This window comes from Gymnodraco acuticeps, unplaced genomic scaffold (assembly GCF_902827175.1).
Source record: "Gymnodraco acuticeps unplaced genomic scaffold, fGymAcu1.1, whole genome shotgun sequence".
Taxonomy (NCBI): Eukaryota; Metazoa; Chordata; class Actinopteri; order Perciformes; family Bathydraconidae; genus Gymnodraco; species Gymnodraco acuticeps.
Genome location: NW_022991613.1, coordinates 77825 through 100986, shown reverse-complemented (window position 1 = coordinate 100986; position 23162 = coordinate 77825). Strand labels below are relative to the sequence as shown.

Genomic DNA, 23162 nt, shown 5'->3' with positions numbered 1-23162 from the left:
ATTATGGATTACAAATTCAATAATTTTTCTATACATAGACGTTAAAAACCTATGGATTAACCGATTCAGCCGCGTTTTTTCTAATTTTAATGCCATTGAACACGTCTTTTGATCAGATTGACAGCTACGGTGGTGAGACGATCTCCCTAGAAGCTCTGTGAAGGTACGTGTTGTGATGACTGTATTTGCTTCCCCTGTCGCGAGTCCGGATCACTCAGTGATGATACTATATACCTACATAATCTGTGGAGTCTCAGCTTGAATCGGATATATTGTATGTGCAGCTACGATAAGTAATAAGGGTACTTTTATCTTGAGTTCTGTGCCAATGTCCGTTAGCATTTTTCGCTCAGGGGTCATTTAGATGCTTCTTATGAGACTTGTGTTTTGTTTTGGTAAACATGGTTTGTATCGTCAGTTAGCTGAGATTATTTCCGTTAATCTGGTATAACACATTAATAGGTTCTTAAATATTAAAATCCCCTGAGACACAGTATCGTGAACACATTTTTTTTTACATTACGTTTTTTATGAATTGAACAACAGAAAAATAATCGTTAGATTAGTCGACTAATCGATCAAATAATCGCCCGATTAATCGTTTTCAAAATAATCGTTTCCCCCCAGCACTACAAAGTACACCAGCAAAGGCACTCAAAACGAAATGTTAGAATGCTTAGCTGAAATTGTAAGAGAGGATATTATAAAAGAGGTTAAAGAAAGTGAACACTTTTCTATTTTAGCAGATGAGACTAAAGATATGAAAAAAATTGAGCAGCTGTCTCTGGTCGTACGTTATTATTATAATGGTGTGGTTCAGGAGAGCTTCCTTGAGTACCAACAAGCAGAGCACTTGGATGCAGCCAGTTTGACAAAGAAAATCATTTCCTGTCTTGAGAAGTATGGGCTGGAATACAAAGAGAAGCTGGTGGGCCAAGGCTATGATGGGGCTGCAGTCATGAGTGGCAGGTGCTCTGGTGTGCAAACAAGGGTTAAGGAAGTGGCCAAATATGCATTTTATGTTCACTGCAACGCACATTGTTTGAATCTTGTCATTGTTGACTGTGTGAAGAGTGTCCCAGAAGCTGCATGTTTTTTCATGTTGCTGGAAAGACTGTATACATTCATGTCAGGCTCATATGTTCACAATAAGTGGATGGATGTCTAGAAAGAAATGTTCACTGGGGCCCCACGGGAACTACCAAGACTTAGTGACACTAGATGGGCCTGTCGCTATGCTGCATGTAGAAACCTCATGGACAGGCTGACTGCAGTCATAAGAGTGCTGGATGACATTTCAGATGAGGCCAATCCACAGAGAGCTGTAGACGCAAGAGGGCTACGTTCTCAAATTGACCTTAATTTCATAGGTCTCCTAGCTGTCTTCAGAAAAGTGCTAGGTGAAGCAAAGTTTGTATCTGAGATGCTCCAGTCACCTAATGTTGACCTTACCAAAGCAGCTGACCTTACTGAAACCCTCAGACAGACCTTTGAAGAATATCGCAAAGAAGAGCTTTAATGAGCTGTGGAATACAGTCATTAAAACATGCAATGACTGCAACATTTCTATCATTGCCAAATCAAAAAGAACCAGACACACATCTAGCAGACTACATGATAGTCTTGTAACATCTACAGTGGGACAGAGAACACATATTGACAGCAAAGATTCCTTCAGAATAGGTATATTCACTCCCGTTGTTGACTCAATGATCGGAGAGATGGACAGGCGCTTTTCAAAGTTTAGCAGCAACATAATGAGGGGTATACAAGCTTTAAACCCATCAAGCAATGGTTTCTTAAAGGAATAATTTGTTTTGTTGGTGGCTGAGGCATATGGCTCTGACTGGCAAGACTTGAAAACTGAGATACACCAGGCAAAAAGACTTCTGGAAAGAAACAGAACAAATGGCAAAGTAAACCCGTCCAGTCTGACTGAGTTTGTGAAGTTCTTGGAACCTTTTCGAGAGGTTTTCTTCGAACTTTTTCGCTTATGTAAGATTGCTATTGTTTTGCCAGTGAGTGCTGCAGGGTGTGAGCAAAGCTTTTCAACTTTGAAGCTTGTAAAAAATCACCTGCGCACAACCATGGCAGAGGACCGACTGAGGAATCTAGCGATTCTCAGCATTGAGAAAGAGCGTGCAAAAGCAATAGACATGGATATTTTTGTCAAACGTTTTGCTGCACAGCACAACAACCGGCGCCTCAAGCTATCTTAAAATAGATAGGTGATGTCTTTACATCCAAGGACTTAAGTTGTACAAAAGTAATTTCACTGTTGTGTGTACTGTGTCAAATTTGATATAGTCTACTTGTATTTTGCCTGCCGTGGTATATTTTTTATTGAGAAATTATTGTAATTCTTGTATTATTTTAATTTTGCTGAAACTTTGATGTTTCAAAATATGCACAGTCTTGTTTTGTTTGATTACTAGGCATGTTAATCTTTGGGATACTATAACAATACATAGTTTATATTTATGTCTGTGTTTTAGTGTTTTGTGTAGTGGATTCATCCATCCTCCCATGCCCCCCTGCCAAAACCTCTTGCCTCCCCTTTGTCACCTCATGTAAAATTGTCTAGATCCGCCACTGGTCACGCCTCTTTTATACCCACTGTTCCCAGAAATGCCTCCGCTAAGGAGCCGTGGAGGACCCATCAGTGTATCCTTGGTTATAGCTCCTCCTCGACGCTCGATCCTCGAAGTGCATTTAGAGAAATGCGATGTCCTTCAACATGGCGTGCTGAAATTCATTTCCGGGTCACTACCGGAGGACCGAGGAGTCGAGGAGGGGAAATCTTTGAAATGCGACACTGCCCAGGAGCAGTCAAGGATTAGAAGAAATAACGGCCACCGGAGAGAAATGGAGCTGTGGTGTGAGGAGAACCAGTGGAGGACAGGGCAGCTGTCTTGGTGAGTGACCAGCGTTGGCTACAGTTAATGTTAGCTAACGTCAGTCACATCACAACATTGTAAAGTTAGCTATCATATATCAGGCTATAACTGAATGTAAGCCACATTAAAACATAGTAAGCATAAAGTCATTCAAAAGTGATTTCATTAAAGGATACACGTTTAAAATTGGTCAATGATAGCATCCCTTTAAAAATATAATAAATAAAATTAGTAGGCTATGACAAATTACAAGGTACTGTTCCTTTAAGCCTGGGATCTCTGCTCACCACCAGGCACGCGCAGCGCAGCGTAGCAGGAGAAAAGGGAGTAAAACGGGCGCAGATGAGGCGAGCGGAGTAAATTATATTAAAAGTGATTCAAAGTTGATTTAAAAAAGATAAAAAATACCATCCACACGGTCGGGAAACCCAGTAGACGGTATAGAACATTAACCAACGGTGTTTTGGTCAGGTTGTTTGGACTGGATAAAAAAGTTGATCGCGAGTGAGAACCATAGACTGTATATATAAATGGACGTAGGGTCCGTGACGTCACCCATAGGATTCTGCAGAGTTGCCGTGAAGCCCTTAGTAGGCGGAGTCGGCCACTAACGGCTCGACAGTGACGCCAGAGTTCAACTCCCGCCTTCTCCAGCCTGCTCCAAATAAGGGCAAAGAGGCGGAGCCGAGGCGGGACCTCCTGCCACCGAGCTGGAAGTTCCAGAGCTAGCTGAAGCTACCAAGCTAAGCTAACATGCTCCCCTTCTGCACGTTGCCGTCGCATTTTACGTTTCTAAGGTAAGCGGACATGAAACTATTCAGCAAAACTATAAATAATAATCTAAGTTATTGAGTATTAACATAATACTTCAGAATCTTAAAACCCCTTAACGTTTGTATGCAATTGTGCTAAATTCAACACTGGAATCAAGCAAATATTAATATGTTTGCATGACATTAGTTATTTATATTTTGATATCACTTAACTATACTTTTAATACATTTAAGTCAAGCTAAGGTACATGTGATGGAAGCTAGTTAGCGCTCTTACCTGTGAGGCCTCCTCCAAACAGCATAATAACCAGACTATCATTAAAACTAAGTACCAGTTATAGATCCTTGACTTTAGACAAACAATTCAAAAGACAAAATGTATTTAAAGACCAATCTTTATTTGAATGTGCCTCTTAACCTGAGATATTAGTTATACAGTAATAGTATTGACAATCTAAGCAATTCAACAGTCAACTTTATGTTTCTTATTGTCTAAAGCATTTATTATTTTCATTTTCCCAATCTCATATTCAGTGTGGACGGATTGAGACAGCGTGGTGTTCAGAGAGCTGCAGAGACTTCAGGGAGAAACCTCCGTGTGATGGACGTCCTGTCTGTTGGTTTGGAGAGGACTGAGGGTCTTCCCTCTGCGAGGAGGACCAGGCCTGATGGAGGAGCCCATGCTGGGCAAAGCTGATACCAACTGCACAGGCCTAGTCTGTCACTTTATTTGACTAAATGTGTTTAATACATTTAATAGGTTTACACCTTCTGTCCATATGTGCTTTTTATTTAAAACATTTGATTAACTTTTGGTTCACATTTCAATAAATTGTATTTGCACTCCTTTTGTCCATTATTCTTACTGAAAATGTTAGATTACACATTCACATCTGACTGAAGATTGGCCCCATTTATTTGTGACATTGCAAACTCTGCGGTACAAGGCACAAGTGATGTGAAGCTCATAAAGTGAGGCAAATAGAAATAATCAGCGGATGGAGTGTAGATGTGGAAAGAGCTGCATTCGATCAGCTGACTGTGTTTTCACAATAAAAGTAGTTTCTTAGTGAATGTCCTGTACTGGTCTTAAAATCTCATAACATCAGCTTTTAATGTTCCTCTTGGATGTTCTTCTTGACCCTCAGAGAAGGAGAACATGTCGTGTCTTTCAGGCATGTCCTTTCCTAACAAAAATGACAGGAAACATAAAACATATTATTGCAGAACAAGTGTGTTATTTATGAAAGCGGTGTGTTTGTGTGTTTAGGGGCTGTAGATATAATTGTAATGTTTTTTTTTTATTTCAACAATGAGCTACAAAGACAATCAGATGATGAATGAACAGTATGAAGTTCATCAACATTGAAATATATGTTATTATCAAAATAATATTTAACTGTTATCAAAACGTAGTGCAACTGTAGAAGCTTGCTCTGTTGTCTCACTGAAAGAATCACTTTTACCACGTTTTTACAGACAATATTGAGAGATAAATAGTAGCAGTTCTCACTATGTGTTAAATATCTTTGCCTTCAATACATTACATTAGAAAGCTGACAAAGTCATATTGCTTGTTATCATCTAAATGTAACTTTTTGAATGGAAAAAACCCTCAACTTCACTGATGTGTAGGTGATCTAGTATTTAGTATTGTTTAATGGAATGTATATCAGTGTATTCAAGTCAATACTTCATTCATTTAAACCAATATCTTTCTTGATTCTTTGTACAGTATGAAAAAAGAGTCTTTATACCTGTGCTGAAGTTCACTGCTGTGCGGAGTCCAGTTCTGTCTCTCACTCTCTGGTCCAGCCTGTCTGCATCACCTGGACACCTTAAACAAACAGATATATATATATATATATATATATATATGTAAAGTACCATGTGTACAAACAATATAACTGATTCTCTTCTGTTGAACATGTTGGATTGTGTATTGTCCGAGTCAGGGGCCTTTTTATTTTACTGTAACTTTGGAAGTTGTGTTACCAATGCTTACTGTTTATTTGGTAATGCAATTAATAAAAACAACAAGGTTTGGGTTCGTTCTTCAGATGACTGTGACGTTAACGTGTAAGCTCAATAATGAACTCCAGCTCAACCAACCATATTGTAATATCTAAGTAATCATCTTGAAATATGACATTAATAATTGTAATATACACACATCTTATTGTGAGGTTGATTTCACATACACTACTTCGACATTAGCTTGTCTACATACTTGAGCATAGCCAATTTAAATTAACCTTAGATGCATACAGTTCTACCTACATAATAAAATATCTCTAAGTTACAAGGATGTAACCTTATTTTATCAACCTCAAACAGAAGCCGTTTGTTCAACAGTATTATCCCACTTAACGCTTGTCTATTTCGTTTTAACCTTTATATATACAGTCTATGATTGTAACTTGGAGGCTATGATTACAATCGTTAGCACCGATGTAGCTACCACTAGCTTACATGCTAACCCAAGCCTTACCATTCATTACGTAGCTGATTAAAATCATTAACACATAAATAAAGTACTCAAATTTCACTTACCGCATTCATGCACAGTCTGTTTTAACCGCAGAGCGAGTCACAATAGTCCGATATATAAGCATGAAGAACAAACAACCACGGCCGGCAACAAGTTGTGTTTCCTGGATGAGCTGAGCAGGCAGAGTCCCTGTAGCTTCACGGAGCAGCTAGCAGAGAGACAAGAAGCTAACAGTGGCAGTCACTTCACAGAGCCGTCACTCAATGTGACCACGCCCTAATTTATGCACAAAGTTTAAGACCTAATATAAATAAAAGGGTCGCGTTAGAAAACAATTCACTCACAGATCCATAATCATGAAGGTGGAATCTAACTATATCGATAATAAAATGTATGGAGCCAGGGGTAGAAACATGTTTGTTTCTGCTGTAAAGTTGGGCATTTTAACATGGGGGTCTATGGAAATTGCTCCTTTCTGCAGCCATCGCCTATCGGCCAAGTGTGTGTGTGTGTGTGTGTGTGTGTGTGTGTGTGTGTGTGTGTGTGTGTGTGTGTGTGTGTGTGTGTGTGTGTGTGTGTGTGTGTGTGTGTGTGTGTGTGTGTGTGTGTGTGTGTGTGTGTGTGTGTGTGTGTGTGTGTGTGCTTAAAGATACAGCTGACCATGCTGTTTTGATCAAATCACTACTCTGCCAAGAAACGTGTGTGTGTGTTTCTCGGTATCTTTTGTTGCTAAAAATAGACGAGGCAAATTTGGAAGTTGCCTTGGCAGCTCTCTCTCTCTCGCTCTCGCTCTCTCTCTCGCTCTCTCTTGCTCTCTCTCGCTCTCTCCAAAGTTGTCCTGAAATTAACTTATTAAATAAACAAAACGAAAAATATAGCCATACTTATGCAAACATTGAATCTGGACTTGACATTATTCTGATTAGGCCTAGCCTACATTGCAAATAAGCAGACAGCACTGCTTTTCACACACACACACCTTGGGTTTTGAAGACTGATAAATCCGAAATGGATGAACAAACGTTGCAGCCCTGTTTCCCAGCTTTGCAGTCTATCCACGGGTATGCCTCTTGTTTCCTCCGCCACATCTGCTCCGTCCATACCTCTGGGAAAGGTGAGCTTGAGCTAGCCAGGGGAACGTTGATAGCGCAGCTAACGTGCACGTTAGCTAGCATTATCCACGTCTTTAGGCGGCTCTTCTGATGATGTATTACTAGCAGCTTCACTTGTAGCTTCGGTGCTAGCCTCTTTCTTCTTGTGAATTATATTCTTTTTAGAAAATAAGTCAAGTAAAACATGTTAGTCTGCCATTATAGAGCTTTTTCGTTAGTGTTCTTGAGGGAAAGAGCTGCCGCAAAATCGGCGGGCGCGGCGAGCTGGCTCACCGTGGGTGTGTCAGTGACTATGGTCAGTGACCGCGGGGTCAGTATGAATCATACTTTTTTAAGGAAATCTTTTTTATTTTAATTACTGTGAAATGTATTATGTTTTCGTCATTATTACAACAAATACACACTTGCAACTGATAACACTGGCAATGATTTTATATTTATTAGACTTAAAAAAAAGATCATGCTCCAAATAAGTGGGGGTACGGCATACCCCCGCGTCCAACGCCCACTACACCACTGGTGAGAACACACACGCGCAAGCCAGACCCACGGACTGCTTTGATCTTCGAGCCAGTGAGAGGACTTGCTGGTTTATCAAGAGACAATAGGTGAACTCACTGTCAGAGTGGTAGGAGCAGCGATTATAAGGTTGGAACTGGATTTAAGTTGTAGCCTACCTGGCTTTAAAGAGACACTATATATTGTACTCTAGGTTTTCATTTGTCATTTGATTTCATTGATGGTACAATTGTGTTTTTCATTGAATTAGATATATTTTACCTGTGAAAAGGGAAAAGAAAAAGATTTAACTCAGGATATTGAAGAGATTAAAATAGGAAAAACCTATAAATAATACTTAGTAGACCGGTCTAAAATAAAATAGGCTATTTTATTTTGTTCATCCTGTATGGATGCCATTTACTAAGTCACAGAAATCAGAAAACAAGGGAAAGGTGAAATACTTACCTCTGATTATACTGCAGAGAATATTCATTGTCTATGTTTTGTCTATTTCGTCAGTGTGACGGGGCTCTATTTGTCCGTTCAAAAACACTGGCCTAGTCGGTTGGGTTAAGCTCCAAAACTTTATTTTTAGCAGCACAACTTAAACAAAAAAAAAACCGTCCAAATCAGACCGTCCATCACTCCCGGAGAGTAAACGTGTTCAGCTGTTGCCTTCTCTGCAAGGATCTCTTGAACACGTCCCAGCTGTTGCCTTCTCTGCAACATTCCCCGAGTCCCCCTTCCAGGGCCAACCCCGTCCCTTATTAACCCGTAGCCCCTCCCACCAGGCTTACCGTCAACAGGAGACAACAATTAAACTCCAAACCACATTTCAACATAAAAATCCGACCCAAACATAAACAGGTTAACCACCTCGTAACATAATCATTTCCCATAATTAACAAACGTAAAATAAATAAGAAATTGCATGGTTCATAGCAGGAATTTAAAGCACGGAAGTGATGCGCCTCCATCTTTTCTCCGAAATGTTTGGTGTGTGTGTGTCGGCTGTCAGTGGCGGAGTCAGTCACTCATGTGATCTGCTCCGTCACAGTCAGTACATTGCCGGCTACTCTATTCAAACCACCTGGTCTCTGGTCGAATTACTTACCTGTCTATCCACTCTAGTAGAACCCAGAATCCTTCTAGTCAGATAGCATACATAAGAAGTGTTACATAAAGTAGTATTGAATCTATACTACTTCTATAGTAACGTTACTATATTATCAATACTATTGATAATATAGTAACGTTACTGGCAGAACTGTTGATACTGATCCATAACAGAAACTAATGCGCAAGTATCAGCCATATCTCGCGTTACCTAATGCAACTCCACACTACGTCTGACGGTGCTGTGTACCGGAGGGGAGAGAGAGAGCAGCGAAGGGGGGAGATAGATGTAATACGGTTTCCTGATAAACGTTTTGTTTGATAGGCTTCAGCTGTGGAGAGTATGTGCTGCAGCTGCAGGGAGGTGGATGCACAACACACCCAGGAACGAAAGCTAGCTCCGGTCCTTTTCCTGTTAGGGAAACTGTGGACTCGATGTCCTGACAGGCAGGAGTTTGTGCAACCTGCACAAACACAAGCTTACCATGATTACAAATGGTGAAATGCAATGTAAAACTACCGAAAAAATACCAGCTCACTAAATCACAACTGCTCAAACCAACTACAAACTACTACCGCGGATTGGGCAGAGAACGAGTACGAGAAAAAAAAATTGGACACTCAAATGAAAGGTGCATAAGGTGACCTTTATCTTTTAGGATATCTAAAAGAGAAATCCCTTTTTCCTTTACAGAAAAAGTAAACCAAAATTATGTTTTTTTCTCTTTTTCCTTCAGGAATGGCTGAGAACATAAATCACCCAAGGCCTCTCTCTCTCTGTGTTATTTTTTTTATTATGCAAATAATAATGTGATTGCATCTCTGACAGCCCTGCTGGCAGGGTAGTCCAGGGTGATGGGGTATACCACATCAGGAGGTTGGGGGTTTGCAGGAGGGGCCCTCTCCTTCCTCATAGTGGCGATGTTGTGCAGCACAACACAGGCCGTTATGATGCGGCACGCTCTTTCAGGGGCCACTCTGAGCCCCCGCAGGCAGGTGCATCGGGCCTTCAATATGCCAAAGGTCATTTCGATCCTGACTCTGGTTTTGGCATGGGCCACATTGAAACGTGTTTGTGGCCCTTCACCAGGGTCAGGACACGGGGTCATCAGGAAAGGCTGGCAGGCATAACCCCTGTCCCCGAGCAGCACTCCACTGAAGAGCCCTGGAGATAAAGGAACATGTCCATAATAAGTACCACAAAACAATAAGAATGTACAGTTGCCATACCCTGCTCGAGTTTGTGACACAGTGAAGACTCAGAGAAGATCCTCGAGTCATGGACTGACCCAGGCCACTTTGCATCAAGGCTGGTGATGAGACACCTGTGGTCACATGTGGCCTGCAAAAGCATGTGGGGTTAACAAGCCTACTTCCACAATAAGAGTATCTAGTCAGTGTAGCATCAATGTTCATTTGAAATGAGTCCATGTTATAGAGAAAGATGGTCCAAGTGTGAATATTTAAATGTGTGATTTCCTTTAATCACCCAGACTTCAACGTGTGTTCTAGTGAATGTGCAAGATTTACCTGAATGTTGAGGCTATGGAAAGATTTGCGATTCATTATCTCCCAGGCACGCAGAGATCGGTACGTGTGTGCAGTCGATACAGCCAAGCACCCTGGGAAACCCTATGAAATAGTAGGCTGCATTTATTATACAACAGTGTACGTCATAGGAACAACATTCACTATAAAGATATAATCACATATCAATACCTGCCATGCTGTAAAACCCCTCTTTGATCGTCTGCGTGGGACATGTGCCAGGAACACAACAAAGGACTCTGCGAGCCCTGTCAGAGCATGCGACCTTATGAATAGCACTGCAGACTGTATTCTTGCTTAGGTTCTCTGCATCCCCCAGAGCATAGAGAAAACTACCGGTTGCAAAGTATCGCAAAGTAATATATAGTCTGCGGCACTGTAAGTGCACAACTCCGACGTGTGGCATTAGCAATATATGGCTCGAGGAGCTGACACAGATAAGTCAGCCCTTCTGACGAGAACCTGTATCTTTCATACAAATGCTCTTCAGAGAAAACCAAAGGGTTTAGTCTTTCCCTAAAAATCCTCTCCCGCCTGAGAGCGCCTCTCACAATCTGAGCTCTGAGCTCCACAGTGTCATCCACAAATGGCAACGTAATTTTCACAGGTCGATAGGCGGAGCTTTTATCGACTGATCTCTTAGCCTGCAACCTAACCTGGGGGGTATACTACGAAGCAGGATTTTCGTTTAGCAAGATAACTTCTGGGATTTCCGGTACTACGAAGCTGGTTCACTTTTTAGCGGGCTAGATCTCCTTATCCTGGAACCTAGTCTGTGCTCCGAAGCAGGATATGGTCCAGGATAAGAGATCAACTCAGCGAAAGCACCACGCCTGCTGACCAATCAGAGCTCAGTGTGCGGAGGAAATACAGTTTAAACTGCCGTTGCAGGAAAGACGGCCGGCCAAAATCACCGACTGTGTGAACGTGAAAATGAACAGAATATCACCTCCCATCTTCAGAGCAATCTGACTATTATAACTATTAGGCTATGTTAAGAAAGCTTAATTAAATATCTGCCACAACCTAAGTAACCGGATCAAAGTAACATTACGTTGCCTACAGTCCGCGGCACTGTGAGTGCAGACGTCGATGTGTCCCATTATCATAATGTATCATATATTTCCTTATCTGAGTCAGCTGAGCCGTATCTGGCCGTGCAACACTCAGTGTCACAGACTGTATGCAGAAGTATTATTTTAAGCAACACATTAAGTTGAGGAAATACTCGAGTCAAATGTAATGAAAGTCAGATCGTGTCTTAGACGGGCAGTGATATCATAAACCTGTTAATGTACGCATTCAAACACTTGTTCTGTTACCAGCTGTATTCACCTTGCAGGTGCAGCTCTGTGGCTTTGATCCTGGATCAAGTGTTTAAGTCATGGATGTTTAAAGTGTAACTTCATATTTGACTAATATTATAGTTGACTTTTCATTCAGGAAGTATGACGCTGCGCTGTCAGTACGCTTCTCCATGTTTGTGATTGGTCGAATGCTCCAGATACCACCCCTCTCATGTGAACGCGCACCTAACTAGATAGGACACGGCTAGCTTGAGCGAACGAGTTGATAGCCAGCGTTGTAGGACAGTTTAGCGAGAGCGGCTTTGTTTTGGATTAGGCCAACCGGATAACTCAAAACATATCCAGGATATGTTGAACTAGATTCGTAGTATACCCCCCAGGTTAGCCGCTCAGCATAAGTTACCAAGGAGATCTATCCCGCTAAAAAGAGAACCAGCGTCGTAGGACCGGAAACCCAGAGTTTTCCCTAAAGTTAGCCGGCTAAGCGAAAATCCGGCTTCGTAGTACAGGCCTCAGCTCTCCTCGTGTCTCTGAGTCCTGACTCCTATTGCTTCAGAAGTTTCCCCCACAATAATAATAACAATAATACATCCTTACATTTATTAGAGCGCTTTTCCGAATGTTTAAAGCGCTTTACATATTACACATCAGAAATGTAAAAGTGAATACTGTGGACAATATCCAATATTATATAATTATACATTTAAAGTCCAAATGTTGTTATATCTAGAAACAGATAGTAGTAGCAGACACACCCAGTTTGTAGATTATAAAGCCACTGAATAACCCCCCTAGTTTAATGAGTGTTGTTGTTCCTAAAGGCTCATGTGATCATGTGCAGTGTGTGCCGTCTTCATGCGACTGGTTCCATTTCTCACCCGAGGGAATCCACTTGACTGATTAGCCACAGAGAATTAATCAAAGTAACAAGCTGGGGAGTCCTGTGGAGCAGCCAGACTCTCTCTTCATCTGGAGGACTGAGGACGTCCACAGAGAGATCATCAACCCTTACCAGATGGTTTCATGTGAGGCACCGAGGAGTGAGAAGCTTGTAAACAAAAAGCACAACAGTGAAAGGAAATATCTTTGGATAAAAGGAGGTTGAAAACTGAAGGTGTCCATTTTAAAAAGTGACAAATTCTGTGCACAAATTTAGAAAATGCAAAATAAAATGCTTGTTCACATGCACAACCACTACGCAATTTGAAGTTGTCGTTTGCCAGAAGATAACAATAACCCCACGCTTAATTATGCCAAAAACATGACACAATGTCTTAGAATGAAAGACATTGTAGTCAACTTGATGCACATTAATTCTGAGGAAATTACATCAGATCTATGTGGAGTGATCAGGAGAATATTTGTCCGTCTCTTCAGCGGATAAGAGAGTCAGACGGGATCATCGTATGCAAGGAGAAACAGTCCAAATGAATGATTAATAAAAAAGAAACATGTACATAGAGAAACTAACCACAGCTTCTCTTTAACGTATTTCTTCCAAAAGGTTCCAGTGGACGTTAAAGTATTCTGTCTTTCTAACCCTTTTCATCACATCTAACCGTAAGTAACCCCACACGTAATTAACCCTCCTGTTATCCTTGGGGTCAATTTGACCCCATTCAATGTTTAACGTATCTAAAAAGATGGTTCACATTATTTTTTTGCTTAGTATTTCATGACTTTTCCTAATTTAGTGAGGACTGGTTAAACATAAAATGAACATGAAGATCTTTTTGAAATGTCCTGTACGCACTTTGTACGCACCGGTGTTCCTTGGGGTCAATTTGACCCCAGGCTGTTTTAGTAGTTTAAAACATATATGTGTTGATTGTGTAGGATGATATTGAGGTGACTAATACATGTAAATGTATCATTGTAAAAAAGAATACCCTCTGTGTTACAGATGCTGTTTTCCTTGTGCTATTAATTCTGTTTGTGTGTGGGTATGTAAATGAGCTGTGCAGTTCCTCTGCTGTCATTGGCCGTCCCGTCCTCGCAACATCCGCGGTGATTGGACGGACGTCATCAAATCCCGCCCGCTTCTGCCACGTCATCCGGGGGAGGAGTACAAAGGCCGGGCACGGACATCATTCAGGAGGCTCTGTATTGTGGGACAGACGCCTAAAGCCTCTCATTGTGATACTGCCATATTTTGTGATTAGTTACACTGATTAGCAGTGTGTTGTTAGCGTTCTGTGTTTAGCCTTTGTGTGTATATTGCTTAGACCCAGGTGATTAGCGCCTGTAGATCAGCATTGGTGTGTATATTGCTTAGACCCAGGTGATTAGCACCTGTTGATCAGCACCAGCTGCGTTCTCACACAGCCTCGTTTTGTTCCACTTTAGAAGTGAGGTACTTTTCTTTTCTGTTGTATAATGCTGCGCAACTCTCTTTTGGAGTTCTCCTTTTGTTAACTAATAACAGTTTGGCCCTTTGTTTGTGTCAAACTGTTTGTGTACATTATTGTGTTCATTTTTTGGTTACAAATAAACCACCGGTAACATATACCAATTCCAATCGTGTCGTGTCCCTTTGGTCCCCTAGCCCAATAGGGAACGTAACACTCTCCTTTAACAACATCAAAAAGATCTTACTTTAACATTTTATTTCAATCAGTGAGATTTTATGGTTATTTGTCGATAGTCACATTCTGGATGTATAAAGGGGTCTGTGGGGGGAAGGTTTTATTTAAATGGTTAAGGTCAACTAAGATACCTAAAGCAGCAGAGACATACATGTTGGTTAACATTTGGAATATGATCATTGTCTTGAGTTTTAAACTACTGGTGTCAAATTGACTCCAGAGGATAAAGGGTGTAAAGTCAATCTGAGGATAACAGGAGGGTTAAGCCAACAAAGACACATTTCTGTCTGAGAACATTGTAGACGAATTCTGAGGAAATTCCATCAGATCTATGTGGAGTGATGAGGAGAATATGTTATCGTCTCTTCGGAGGATAAAGAGTCATTTAGCACTCAAGACAAGATCATTGTATGCAAATGAGGCTAATTAAAGCTGGTTAACGAAAAGCACAAACAGTAATAGGAAATATCTTTGGATAAAAGGAGGTGGAAACTGAAGGTTTTCCAAAAGTGTGGCAAATTCTGAGCAAATATTTTTATAATTGCTTGTTCATATGCACAACCACTACGCAACTAGTTTCACCTTTTTTCCCATTGTAGGCCAATTAATGGAAATCTGTTATTTCTGTCAGATTAGTTTTTTAATTCAGAGGAAATTCCATCAGATCTATGTGATGCCTATCTCTCTTGAAAGCAGTTCTGAGTCGCATGATAAATGTGTATTTGCTTTCATACAGAATGTGTAGCAGAAATAAATGAACATTAGATGTCACTTGATTAAATCCATCTTAAGGAAATAAACACACCCATATCCGTGAGGGAAAAAGTACTCCACGTCCTGTACATACAACAACCTTATCTTGCCACCTCCATTATTCAACCTTTTAAAGGTCACCTATCATGCTAATTTAGGCAATAGCATAGGTCTCAGATATATTAAAAATATATGTCGATGAAGTGTTTTGCTCAAAATACCAAACAGATCACCCATTTTAGCCATGCCTCATAGCCCTCTATTTCACTTCCTGTTTCAAAAGTGCTGATTCGGGGATAAAGCTTTAAAAAAGGAGGGGGCTGAGCTCATGCGGGACCCGTCAGCTACTGTCTAAACCAGTGGTCGCCGACCGGTTGATCGCGGACCGTTAAAAAAAGTAACAAAAGAAATAAAAATAATAATGTTTGAAAAATACATTTTTAGATGTAAACCTATCGTCACCAGACCAATCAGAGAGTTGCATGGAAATACACGTGTGCTTGTGTCATTCAAGCTCGGTTCTGTGTGTGTGGCAATAGCGCATTTAGTGTGATAGAGAGGGACCGTGATACTAGCATCTGGTTAGCTAGCTGCACTAACGGACATAAGAAGCTGTTTCCACAACAGGCTGGAGGAGAGTCCTCCCCTGTCAGACTGAGGGGCTCAGGCGAGCTAAAGGACTCTCTTGAGTGTTTAGAACGGTTTTGTCACAAATTATTCAAAAGATTATTTCCGTGGCACACTATGATCATTATAGTTATACAAAGAGAATAAATGAAAAACAGGTATGAAATACTATATGGTAGTAAAACAATAATACAGTTTAAAAGAAGAGTGATTTGTAAAATATCCAAGAAAAAGAAAATCTGGATCAGCTCCGTTGTTCCCCCGTTTTTAGAGATTTGGGTACGGAGGAAAAGAGAGAGGGTTTTATTTTCTGACGCTGCGTGAGTTCCCCGACACACCGGGGACACATGTTGATGTATAAAAGACATCAACAAGTGCATTTTGCATGATAGGTAGGGTTGCAAAGGGGTGGAAAGTTTCCATGGGAAGTTAAGCTGGGGAATTTTGGAAATTTTCGATGCAAAATTAAATAAAAAACATGACATTTCAACAGATTTTTTAAAGTAGAACAGAACAAGTTTTAATTATTTTATTGAACAATTATTTGTTTCATTGAAGAACAAAAACAGGAATGTTGAGTTAAATGTTACTCATCCACCCCAACCCCACTCATTAAAAAATGAACAAAAATTCACCCCCATCCAAAAATCCCCACAAAGTAATGAAAAGAGCCCCTCTCCCTCCAAACAGTCCCATTAAACATGCAAATCTTCCCTCAAGCAATCCTCTGCATTTTTGCTAAAGCCTTTCAGTCAACGGGCTCTTCCTGGGCCTCATCAACATCACACTCTGATCGATGCACAGTGCCTGTAGGGGGTGTGGTCTCAATAACCATGCAGTAAGCAGTGTGCTATGGCATGGGTATTCAAGTGTACTTGAAAGGCATCTGTTTGTTTTAGTCAATATTATGCTAAAATGTACTTTCCCCAACTACATGTAAGTTCCCTATGAAGAGCCAACCTTCAATTTAGAAAATTCCCAGTTTATTCCCATGGAAAGTTTCCGTCTTTGAAAATTCCCGGAATTTTGCAACCCTAATGATAGGTCCCCTTTAAAACTATAATTTGTGTACGTCATCCTTTATTCACTACCTCTGTTTCCATTGCACATTTGTATATACTTACATTCTGACTCCTGCTTTTTATCTCAGCTAACCATAAAAGCTTTTTTTCTATGCAAAATTACAAATAGAAAATTTAAAAAGTTTATTTAAAAAAGTGGATGAAAACTCACCTTGTGTCTTACTTTAAATGACTCTTTCTTGTAAGCAAACAATTCTTCAAAATGTAGAGCGGTATGTATTTGCTTTCATGAGTGCACACATGTTGCAGAATCTGATAAATGTGCAGATTTAAAACACTGCACTCAGCATGTGTTTCACTGGAGACAAAGCTAACAAGCAGATCGATGCAAGAATGTTCAATACCGCTTCCTGATCACCTGCTTGTCCATCCATCTTGATCAATTCTTCCCCCCACACCTCCTTCATCACGGCCTCAACTCGTTCCTCTCAGAGCAGAAACCAGCAGGAGGGAATTATCAGAAACACTGAAACAGAGTTATCTGCTTCCCAACACACTCATTAGAAAACCATTGATCCGAGGACACACACAGCGACAAACATGTCGATGGTGTACAACAAAGCTATTGATTACACAAGGGTAATGTGAGTACAGTTAACATGTATCATACAACCCCACTTGTTTAAATGGTACCTAATGTAATCGATTTTATGTGGTTAAGTGCAGTTGGTGAGTTTCCCTATTTCTTGACTGTTTCCTACAAGCATAGAGTGAGGTAACACAACTGAAGTTTTGTTCATGTAACTCATAGTTTTTTTACACTTTTTTCTACTTTAAAGAGTCCTCTCCTGCTGATGTTCAGGTGTATATCAGTATGTAGTGTCTCTATTTTAAAGAGTCCTCTCCTGCTGATGTTCAGGTGTATATCAGTATGTAGTGTCTCTACTTTAAAGAGTCCTCTCCTGCTGATGTTCAGGTGTATATCAGTATGTAGTGTCTCTATTTTAAATAGTCCTCTCCTGCTGATGTTCAGGTGTATATCAGTATGTAGTGTCTCTATTTTAAAGAGTCCTCTCCTGCTGATGTTCAGGTGTATATCAGTATGTAGTGTCTCTACTTTAAAGAGTCCTCTCCTGCTGATGTTCAGGTGTATATCAGTATGTAGTGTCTCTACTTTAAAGAGTCCTCTCCTGCTGATGTTCAGGTGTATATCAGTATGTAGTGTCTCTATTTTAAATAGTCCTCTCCTGCTGATGTTCAGGTGTATAGTCTCTACTTTAAAGAGTCCTCTCCTGCTGATGTTCAGGTGTATATCAGTATGTAGTGTCTCTTCTTTAAAGAGTTCTCTCCTGCTCACCAAGTTTCAACCTATCATTTTTCCTCTTCCTCGTTGAAGTTAGGCATCATGCTTCTCCCACTGAAACACAATCTCAAATATGAGTTAGAGATAACCTTTTTAGCTATTATCAAATTCTCCTGGAGAGTGATAGATGGTCCGTCGAGGACAAGAACAACCTGAGAAAGGAAAGGAATTACCTCCATTACTCTCTTCATATGACAGTTATTGTTGATGGTCCTTTATTGCGTTTGTCACCAGATTAGTTGATGTTGCGGCCCTCGTTGATATCCGCCAACTTTTATCTCTCTTCCTACCCTCGAGGGCTTGATCTCACACATTTCCTGCAACACAGTTTACGGTTCCGGCTCAATAACTACACTAAAAACTCACAGTTTGTTCACATCGTCTATTGATTGTGTGTTTCCAGAGAAGGCAAAAGCTACTGAAGTTCACATACTCTGGTGAAAGTAGAAGTACTGACTAAACTTCTTTACTCAAGTGAAAGTAAAGAGGCTTTGAAATGTACTTCAGTAAAAAGTACCCATAACTAGCAGCTGTTTTAAAGAGTACCTGACCTCCCTTTATATTAATAGAACAATAATGTCATTGTTAGCTAATGAATGTTTCCATGCTGAACAACGGCAACATGACAACGTTTCCATTGGTCCCTCTTCTTTAGAGAAGACCAGGAAATGATGGATACACGGATCGTGTTCAAATCAATAGGCACGCAATGACTCTAAAGAATAATGATCACGCATCAAACACACATTCAGACTAAAGGAACCAGCTGTTTGGGAATTGAGAGAAGAAGAAAGTACAGGTATTTGAGTTCAACATGTAAGAAGTAGAAAGTACAGGTATTTGTGTTCAACATGTAAGAAGTAGAAAGTACAGGTATTTGGGTTCAACATGTGAGAAGTAGAAAGTACAGGTATTTGGGTTCAACATGTAAGAAGTAGAAAGTACAGGTATTTGTGTTCAACATGTAAGAAGTAGAAAGTACAGGTATTTGGGTTCAACATGTAAGAAGTAGAAAGTACAGGTATTTGTGTTAAACATGTAAGAAGTAGAAAGTACAGGTATTTGAGTTCAACATGTAAGAAGTAGAAAGTACAGGTATTTGGGTTCAACATGTAAGAAGTAGAAAGTACAGGTATTTGAGTTCAACATATGAAGTAGAAAGTACAGGTATTTGAGTTCAACATATGAAGTAGAAAGTACAGGTATTTGGGTTCAACATGTAAGAAGTAGAAAGTACAGGTATTTGGGTTCAACATGTGAGAAGTAGAAAGTACAGGTATTTGTGTTCAACATGTAAGAAGTAGAAAGTACAGGTATTTGAGTTCAACATGTAAGAAGTAGAAAGTTCAGGTATTTGTGTTCAACATGTAAGAAGTACAAAAGTTCAGGTATTTGTGTTCAACATGTAAGAAGTAGAAAGTACAGGTATTTGTGTTCAACATGTGAGAAGTAGAAAGTACAGGTATTTGTGTTCAACATGTAAGAAGTAGAAAGTACTGGTATTTGGGTACAACATGTGAGAAGTAGAAAGTACAGGTATTTGGGTTCAACATGTAAGAAGTAGAAAGTACTGGTATTTGGGTACAACATGTGAGAAGTAGAAAGTACAGGTATTTGGGTTCAACATGTGAGAAGTAGAAAGTACAGGTATTTGGGTTCAACATGTAAGAAGTAGAAAGTACAGGTATTTGGGTTCAACATGTAAGAAGTAGAAAGTACAGGTATTTGGGTTCAACATGTAAGAAGTAGAAAGTACAGGTATTTGTGTTCAACATGTAAGAAGTAGAAAGTACAGGTATTTGTGTTCAACATGTGAGAAGTAGAAAGTACAGGTATTTGTGTTCAACATGTAAGAAGTAGAAAGTACAGGTATTTGTGTTCAACATGTAAGAAGTAGAAAGTACTGGTATTTGGGTACAACATGTAAGAAGTAGAAAGTACTGGTATTTGGGTTCAACATGTAAGAAGTAGAAAGTACAGGTATTTGGGTTCAACATGTAAGAAGTAGAAAGTACAGGTATTTGGGTTCAACATGTAAGAAGTAGAAAGTACAGGTATTTGTGTTCAACATGTAAGAAGTAGAAAGTACAGGTATTTGTGTTCAACATGTAAGAAGTACAGGTATTTGTGTTCAACATGTAAGAAGTAGAAAGTACAGGTATTTGTGTTCAACATGTAAGAAGTAGAAAGTACAGGTATTTGGGTTCAACATGTAAGAAGTAGAAAGTACAGGTATTTGGGTTCAACATGTAAGAAGTAGAAAGTACAGGTATTTGTGTTCAACATGTAAGAAGTAGAAAGTACAGGTATTTGTGTTCAACATGTAAGAAGTACAGGTATTTGTGTTCAACATGTAAGAAGTACAGGTATTTGTGTTCAACATGTAGAAAGTACAGGTATTTGTGTTCAACATGTAAGAAGTAGAAAGTACAGGTATTTGGGTTCATAATGTAAGAAGTAGAAAGTAAAAAGTCATCAGAAAAATAAGTAGTGGAGTAAAGTACTGAAGTATTTGAATGTAACGGAGGTGATCTCTGGGGCCATAGATCTCGGCCTCCTTTACGGATTATATAGCTATTAATTTGTTCCACCCTAAAACATTGCACCGGAAGCATGTGATTATATGTAATTTATGCATCTGTCTGTGTTTTAGTTTGAAAAGTGTTCCCCCTCCCATCTTGTCTGTTGCTGGTGTTCACCTGGTGCCGTGTGTGTGTGTGTGTGTGTGTGTGTGTGTGTGTGTGTGTGTGTGTGTGTGTGTGTGTGTGTGTGTGTGTGTGTGTGTGTGTGTGTGTGTGTGTGTGTGGGGTCCTTGTTGCTGGTGACTGTGTTCACGGGAGACAGTCATATTGAGGCTGTGTATCCTGTACCACAAAGAGGAATAAATGCCCACACCAGGTTATATTTGAACTCTCTGCCTCTGCCTCCTTGGTCGGGCCGCTCAATGGTCAGCTTCACATTGTACTCCACTACTTCCCACCTCTGTGTGTTTCGCTCCTGCTGATATGACGTCTGTTTGTCCCAATCTGCTCATTTTATTTAGATTTTAATTAGTATCTGCCTCTATTAAGATAACAAACCAAGGGGGTGGTCTTGTGTTTCTCCTAATTATCAGTTTGGATAAGATTCTGATAAAGCACCATAATGCATTTTTGTTTTGCTCGTTAATTGTTTATGTATCTCCTGCTAATTTACGCCGTGTAAACCCATTGTTGAAAGAAAAAAACGTCCCTCTGTGCTGTCTCGTTCTTTAAACAAGCTATTTAATGGTGTGATTCTCATAGTTTGAGTCAAATAATGTGGTCGTTTCCACATGAAAATCACCCCAGGTCTCATTATGTTTCCTCAAAATGTACGTTTAATATTAGAAACGAAGGGTTACATTTCCTCAATGATTAAGAGTCTCTCGGAGAGTCTCTGGCTTCCAGCTTGGAGGTGGATCGTTAAAGTCCTTTCCGAATCTATGGACAAAACCCTTAATGGAAGCTTTTAACTAAACACTATAATTGTTGGATTGAGAATGGTTGGAGTTATCTCATCGACCAATTGATCAATACAGCTTTAATTAAATTGAGTTTTGCTATGTTCCTGTTTAGATATACAAACACGTCATGTAAATATGATTTTAAGTAGGAAACATGCACAAACGACACGCATATGTGATAGTTGGTTGTATTGGGAAGCTTCTGGGTGGGAATATGTGTAAATAATTTATAGGCAAGAAAATCTACAAGAGATTGTACAGTGCAATCAGAGAGATACAGTATGTCCACGTTTTTGAGCAAGTCCACGAATCCAGTCTTTGTGAAGTCTGTCACCACCTTCGCGCAGCTGCTGGTGCCACTTCGTCCGGTCCTCCGCCAGCCTCTCCCAGTTGTCCGTCGCAATGTCCAGGGCCTTCATTCACGTTTTACGACATCCTTGAAGCGCAGCAGTGGTCGTCCTCTGCCTCTGGAACCAGCGCTCAGCTCGCTGTATAAGATGTCCATCTGGCATTCTGCGAAGGTGACCGAGCCACCGCAGCCTCCTGACCTTCAGTGTTTGGAACATTGACTTGCTGCCCGTACGCGCCAGCACCGCTTCGTGACCTTGTCCCGCCATGTGATCCCGAGGATGTTGCGCTGGCACCGCATGTGAAAAGCATTTAGCTCTCTTTCGTGCCGCGCATAAGTTGACCACGCCTCGGAACCATACAGCAGGACGCTGACCACGCAACATTGGTAGATGCGTGTCTTAGTGCGCTCGGTGAGGTATTTGTTGGTCCAGGCTCTTGAGCGCAAATGACTGAAAGACGTTGCGGCTTTGCCGATACGAGTCTGGATCTCCTTAACTAACGACAGGTCACTGCTGATTGTTGAGCCAAGATACGTGAACTGATCAACAGTCTCCAGCACATGCTCCTTCACCATTACCGGCGACGCTGCACTTCCTGCTTGGTGCATAACAACTGTCTTTTTGATGATCAGTGCAAATTCAGAGCATGCTGCACTGAATCTGTCCATCAGGCGATGTAGACCAGCTGCGCTGTGAGACACCAGAGCTGCGTCGTCCGCGAATAAGAGCTCACGAACTAGCACCTTCCGTACCTTTCTTTTCACACGCAGTCGGGCCAGATTATACAGTTTCCCATCTGACCGCGTGTGCAGGAAAACGCCATCTTCGTCCACGTGATCGCTGAATGCATGATGCACCACAACAGAGAAGAAGATGCCGAAGAGCATAGGCGCTAACACACAGCCTTGTTTGACTCCACTGCGAACGGAGAAGCTGTCTGAAGTAGATCCTTCAAAGAAAACCGTTGCTGACATGTCCTCGAGAAAAACATTAAAATACATTCACTATGGCCTGATAATGCATTGTCAGATAGTAAAGACTTCGGTCAGGGGGGAACTTTCCATGGATGGTGGTCAATAAATGTTCGCTAATTAACATTGTCCCTAAGGGGTTTAGCCAACCCGGTATCACGGCAAGACGTGAACATGTGACGATTTACCATTTAATTTAATTTCAAACCTTTATTTAGACAGATAAATCCCATTGAGATAATTGATCTCTTTTTCAAGGGAG

At 40.6% G+C, this 23162-nt stretch overlaps 1 pseudogene; it reads right to left on the bottom strand.

Annotated features, from left to right (window-relative positions):
- Positions 1–9684: 9684 nt before the first annotated feature.
- Positions 9685–22903, bottom strand: LOC117534029 (annotated as a pseudogene).
- Positions 22904–23162: the final 259 nt, after the last annotated feature.